The sequence below is a fragment of the Strix aluco genome, chromosome 25, assembly GCF_031877795.1.
Source record: "Strix aluco isolate bStrAlu1 chromosome 25, bStrAlu1.hap1, whole genome shotgun sequence".
Taxonomy (NCBI): Eukaryota; Metazoa; Chordata; class Aves; order Strigiformes; family Strigidae; genus Strix; species Strix aluco.
This window is the reverse complement of record NC_133955.1, coordinates 6,247,913-6,253,968: the sequence shown is the minus strand read 5'-3', so window position 1 is coordinate 6,253,968 and position 6,056 is coordinate 6,247,913. Positions and strand designations below refer to the sequence as shown.

General features: G+C 56.4%; 1 protein-coding gene across 2 annotated transcripts in view; it reads left to right on the top strand.

Annotated features, from left to right (window-relative positions):
- The first annotated feature begins 4,121 nt into the window (after window positions 1-4,121).
- BLACAT1 (BLACAT1 overlapping LEMD1 locus) overlaps window positions 4,122-6,056 on the top strand; it is a 35,336-nt gene continuing 33,401 nt past the window's right edge. Inside the window, exon 1 of one of the 2 annotated variants that reach the window (XM_074850371.1) lies at window positions 4,122-4,236. The gene's annotated coding sequence lies outside the window, so the exon portion shown is untranslated. Of the gene's footprint in view, window positions 4,237-4,529; window positions 4,625-6,056 lie in introns of those variants that run through there. The other variant, XM_074850372.1, reaches the window with a different exon arrangement.

The following is a 6,056-nucleotide window of genomic DNA, read 5'->3' as shown; positions in this document are numbered from 1 at the left end:
GACCCTGGCTGAGAGCGGCCGAGCTCTCTCGGTTGGGGAAGCACCAGCCGGCGTCTCCCATGAGCCGAGACAAGCTCCCGGCAGGCTGGTGCCGGCGTTCAGCAGCGTGCCAGGGATTCCTGCGGGGCCGGGAGGGCTCACCGGGCCAGATAAGGCACAGCTGATCGGCCGTGACTCAGCACCCCGAGCCCGTGTCAAGCATGATGAACAAGAGCTGAGCGCGACACCATGCCAAGGGGCAAACCCTGCTCCTGGCTGTGTTACCTGGCCATGGCCAAGCCCACAGGGAAGCACTGGTCCTCCCAAGCAGGCAGAGGCAGGTCTGGCCAGGCTCGCAGCCCTGGGGCTACTGGTTGGACTCGCTGGCTGTGAGCAACAGGACTTGGTGCGTGGGGAGAGAGATAGACGAGCATCGGGAGATCTGTGTTAGCCCTCCTCTGAAAGGGGAGTGGGCTGCACGGAGCTGCCACAAATTCACGTGTCCAGGAGCTTTGTTTAGAGGAGGGAAAAGAGGAACCCAGTCATCTCTCCAGGACGTCTGGGCTCAGCATCTGGGGTGCAGAAGTTACACACAAATGCCTGCCAGGCAGGCTATCTGCATGGAGCAAGCATGAGCGGTCCAGAGCATGGTGCATGGCCCTGGGCTGTTCTCCTGCATTTCTGCCCCTGAGGTGCAGAACACAAGACATTTTTCCCTGGGTAGTGGGCAGCTACCATCATGGATAATTATAGGAGCCTTTTTCCTGGACAAGGGGATTTTACCCTTGTGACCTGTGCCCCTACTTGAACCCTTCTCGACTCTTTTCTCCACGACACAGCCACCCCTCAGCCAGCTCCTTGGCTGTCCTGTCCCCCCTGCTGAAGTCAGAGGCAGGTTGCCCCCACGCTCCGAGGTCATCGCAGGAGTTTTTGGAAAATGCTTCCACCTCGTGGCCCTCTGGAGAAATGACTGGCTGGGAAATGCCGGGCTGCACCCATGGAACCCAGCTGAGACAGGCAGAAACAAGGCCATGCCACCCTTTCTGCTCGCTCTATTGCCTTCACCCAGGCTGAACTGGGGCTCCCAGTACCTCTGCTCAGCCCTGGCACTGCCTGGGTGCTTCTGGCAGCGCAGACCACCCTCCAGCCATGCACACACCAGGCAGGGTGCAGGCAGCGGAGCCCAGGTTTCCCAGCACCCAGGGACCAGCACTGGTGTATCCCGCAGGATAAGCACGGACTTCTCCAGGGCTGAGGAGGAGCTAAAGCAGCCCACGGTCTGTTAAAACACTGTCCTCGCAGCCCACGCGTGCACACACGAAGACACACAAGTGCTTGAAAAGCTCAACCTGGGGCACTGCAGCTGCCAAAGCAGTTCTGCCCAGGGACAGCATCACCACTCCTGCTTCCCCCCCAGAGCCCACTGGGGAAGGAGTGGAAAAGCCTTGAGCTCACTTTGGTAAGCGCCGGGCACCTTGTGACATTCAGGGCTTCACCACACAATCTGCCCTGGCCCGTGGGAAACGCTGCAGGGAGGGGGGATGACACCCCGGGAGGGGGTCCCCATCCTGCTTCTGCCACGAACACCCTCTGAAACTCTGGGCAAGTCCCTGCTGCTCCGCTGCAGGAGCTACCTGGGCTTTAATGCTCCAGGAAAAAATCCTCAGCTCGCACACACATTTGCTGCTGGGACACAGAGGTTTTGGCTGGTTATTGCACAGGATCAGGATGAAACATCCACAGTTTTCTTCTGGGCCACAACTGTTACACTCGACATTAAATGTTTCTAAGACAAATGATCCTTCTCTTGCAATTCTCGGGTGACATCTCATTTCTCCCATAAACCGCCTCTCGTCCTGCTGCCCGCTAGCGGGTGGATTTTGGAAAAACACAAACCTGGCAGTGCTTCCCCCCACGCTGCTACAGGAACCAGGTGGGCCTTTGGAAGAACACTGTGGTTTAGGGCAGCTGTATCTCTCTGAAATATCCCCACGGATGGACAACTATCCCTCATTTCTGCCTTCTCAGCAAGTGCTATAGAAATCCAACTCAATATGTGTATTTTAGAGGATGCAACTCCTCTTCTAGAAACAGTTTTCTCAAAATTAACTATAGCTGAGCTGCAACTCTCCTGTAGCTTGCAAGGCTGTAAAACTCCTGCAGGTGGGGATGCATTGCTCGACTGCCTGTCCAGCAGCAGACACGGTATAACCACGTTATCAGTCACACGAGCATCAGATTTCTTGCATTACACTGCAGTTTTGCAGGAACTCACCATACTGTTCATCCAAGCGCTGTGCTAACGGGATCTGTCCCTCACGAGCAGCATCAGAAACGCCTGTTTCTCAGCAGCTTAACTCTTCTTGGAGGTTTGCCTCTAGCCAGGGCACCAAGGTTTTTAACTCCAGGAAGCAGTGTCCCAGGTCCAGAGGTGCTGCCAAAATCTTCATCCTGTGCATCAAACTAATATCAAAGTCCCTAGTTCCCACACAGCTAACGTGATGCTCTTGCAACCTCGGGGTCTACTGAAGAACAAAACAAATAGGATTTCTCTGGTGGCATCTGCTGTCCTAATGATCCCCTCTCTGCCTGAACAAAGGTGAATGATTGAGTGTTTGCTAGGCATGGGCGAGACTCAGCTTTGTTTTGTAACAGCAGCAGCGTAAAGTGATTACATTTTTAGTAGTTTTTGCTTTTGTTAAAAAACAAAGCCCATGAAGACAGCAAATCCATTTGCCATGCTCCTTCTGTGCAAAATGCAACGTGATTGTTCCTCCTAATGCCAGCGAGAGGACCGGAGTGCCATGGCGATGCTGCAGTGAGGCGGCAGAGCTGGATTTAGAGGTCGGAAGCACAAGCACATCCTCACCGAGGCAGCAGCTGCTTCTCTGCAATCACCCACCCACCACAAGCTGTCAGGCGAGGGGCTCCCCACTCTCCGGGCTGCCCCTGCACCCAGGACCACACGCAGAAGCGGTGGGGCCTTGCTGACATGAGGTGGGGTTACAGCAGTGACATTCCTGCTGCGCACAGTAGAAGCCTTTCAGCAGAAGAGACAACCAGGCTGCTTGTTGCCTGTCTGTGTTCAAACCATCCTGCCCCAGTCTCAGTTTGAACAGTCTGCAGAGTGAAAGCTCTTCCCGCAAAGAATCCGTAATTAATGCAGAAGAGTGAATAAACCTGCGGCTGATCTGCAAGCACAATAAATGTTGTTGGAAATGGTCTCTGTAACCCAAGAGACACAGCGTGGCAGGGATTTGTCAAAGGGGTGGACTAATTTCTCATGTTATTAGGGACCTCAAATTTTGTAAGAAAAGTGGCTGGGGTTGCAGAGAAAGCTTTCCCAGCAGAACCCGAGTGAAACTCCGTGACTCCACCTGTGTTTGCAGAGAGCCTGAGAGCGCGGCCTGGCAGAAAAGCTGGATTCTCATGTTGCCACTGATTTAAACATTCAGCTATTTCACTTGGCAAGATCAATCCTGCACGGGGCTGACATGTAACAGGTAGGCAGGGTTTGAAAAGGGATTATAGCCCGGCTCCTCTTCCCAGCAACAGATCTCACCTGCCGTAACGTGGGGAGAGGCAGCTTTAAAGGCAGGATGCCGATGTCTCTGTCCTGGCTGGGGCTCAACCGAAGAGCTCCCCGTTAATGAGAAGGAAGTAGGGAGCGGTGGAATCGGGAAATGCTTTGTTCAGCCCATACGGACAGTTGGCACGTAAGGATCTACCGGGGGTTAATCAAAGGCCTGCTAAAGCGCGATGAGAAACCTGCCAGTCGCCATACGAACCGCCGTCCTGAGGAAATTAAAAATCGCGCACCATATGCCGCGCGGCACGGGGAGGGAGCGGGGTGTCTCGGGCAGCGTCTGCATCTGCCCGAGCGGCCCCGCGGGGGGGCCGGTGCGATGTGCGCTGCCACGGGGAGGGTCATAACCCAGCAATAACTCGCCGCCTTCCCCCGCCTTCCCGGCACCGAGAGGGGAAGGACAGTGACGGGGAAATAAGGGGAACCGAGGGGAAGGATGACACAAGTTCAGCCCAACCCAGTGGCAGAGCAGCCGGAGAGGCAGAGCCAATAGCTGCTTTTCATGCTCAGTGAGTCCGTCCACCTCCACCCCCCCTCGAGTCCTTAAGTTGCAGCTTTTAACTACCTCGGTGTTCAAAGAAAATATGATGCTCAGCGTGAACAGAAGGAAGAGCCTGCTGACAGGTAGACAGCATAGACACTGATCCCGGCAGGGCCGGCTGCTGAGAGAGGTACGTGCCTTCCAAGGCAGGGATCCGAAAGCAATCACATTTGGGATGCAAACTCAGAGCAGACTTTAATTTTCCAGCAGGGGGAATATGGAAATCTGGCTCCCTCGAAATGATTCATCCCCCCTTCCCACCACCGCCACCTCCCCTCCCCCTGCATCCTCTCCCCATCCCTCCCAGCACAAAGCACTTTGCTGCAGTCTCTCCATCTGGGTGCCTTCATGTTGGGTGTCTTAGTGTTCCCGCAGGTGCCGAAGTCGGGAGCGGAGGCTGAGCGGCACCCGGGGAGAGCGGCAGGAGAGAGCGGGTGGTACCCACGGGGTTGGTGGGCTCTGGACCCGGGGCACTGGCGGGTTGGCTTGTGCCAGACGCTGAGCAGGGATCCCGGCTGGTAAGAACCATCCCTGGTGAGCCAGGCACTGCCCTGCTCAGCATGCGATGCTCGGGATGCCACCAGGGGCTGGCCTGAATGGGTGCTGTTGCCCCTGACAAGTTTTGGGGATCCCAGGGGAGGGAGGGGAGCAGGGGGAGGGAGTGAAGCAGAGTTGGGGTCCCCCTCCTGGGGCTTTACACTCAAAGAGGACCCTGAGCCAGCACCGCGGTCATCTCAGCTGAGGCCCCTGCTCTGAGCAGGCACCGATTTGGGGAGAGGGGAGGAAGAGAGGCCTGGCTGCCTCTTTGATGTGCTATTGCTGGTTGCACGAGCCGGGGCTGCTGTGCGCTGTGTCGGGGGACACCCCTCTCTCCTTTTGGCTGGGAGGGCATCCCACCTGCTGCGGGGCTATTGCGGCTGAAGGGTCGCCGGCAAATGTCTGGTGGCACCTCTGTGGGGAGGCAGAGGGAGGTGGAGATAACACCAAGGTGGCAAAATCCCTTGTCTGGTGGTAGAAGAAAGTCACTTCTCTCCCATCGCTGTGGGGGAGGTGTTCGGGGCTCGCTGCCCCTAAGATTTCTGTGCAATTCGGTCTCACGTTCGTAAACACAGACCTGTTTTCTCAGGCATGTCAAGGAGAATTAAAAAGGGGGGAGCTGTGGGGATCCCCCAGTCAGGATCTGCCTGCCTCCTGCACAGCTCAGAAGAACTTTCTGTGGCCTTGAGAAGAAGAGAGCAGCCAGCGCGTGCGTTCGCTGAGCTCAGCTTTGGTCTGCCCCATCCTGGGGAGGGGCAGGGTGCTGAGACCAGGGCTGCCCTCAGCCCTATTTTCCTTTTCCACCCTCCCTGGTGCCGGAGCTGGTTCCCGTGGCTGTGCTGGGATAAATATTGTCTAAGAAACCCTTTCTGGAGATGATGCCATCAGGTGGCGCTTGGGAATAGGCAGCGGCACGGTGGGAGTCCGGAGAGCCAACACTTGTTGCTGTGAGCTGCACATTGCAAGGGCCACGGGCAAACGGGGCACCCAGAGCCACTGGCCACCCAAGCCCACGCCTCCGGCCCCGCCGTCTGCCGGGAAGCAACAGAGAAAGGGAGGAAAGTCTTTCTGCAGGTGCTGGGAGGGATACGCAGAGCGGTCGTGGCTGTGGAGATGGGAGGGTGAGCGTGAAAAGCTCTTTCACTCAGCTCTGGCACTGAAAAGCGTGATTTTAATTATAGACTATTTCTTCAGATTTAGCCTTGTCTGGCGTGTCACTTCAGCCCTGTAACCTCCTTGGCAGGCTTTGCTTGTGCAAGTGGCTCCATGCACGCGGTGTGACAGGGGTCTCTGGAGAAGGCTGCGCGAGGTAAAAGTTTCTGTGCTGTCTAGAGAGCTTTTGTACGCTCAGGAACACTTTCATGGTCAGCCAGCTGCAGGCGGTGCAGAGCAGAACGTACCTCTTTTGTCTCG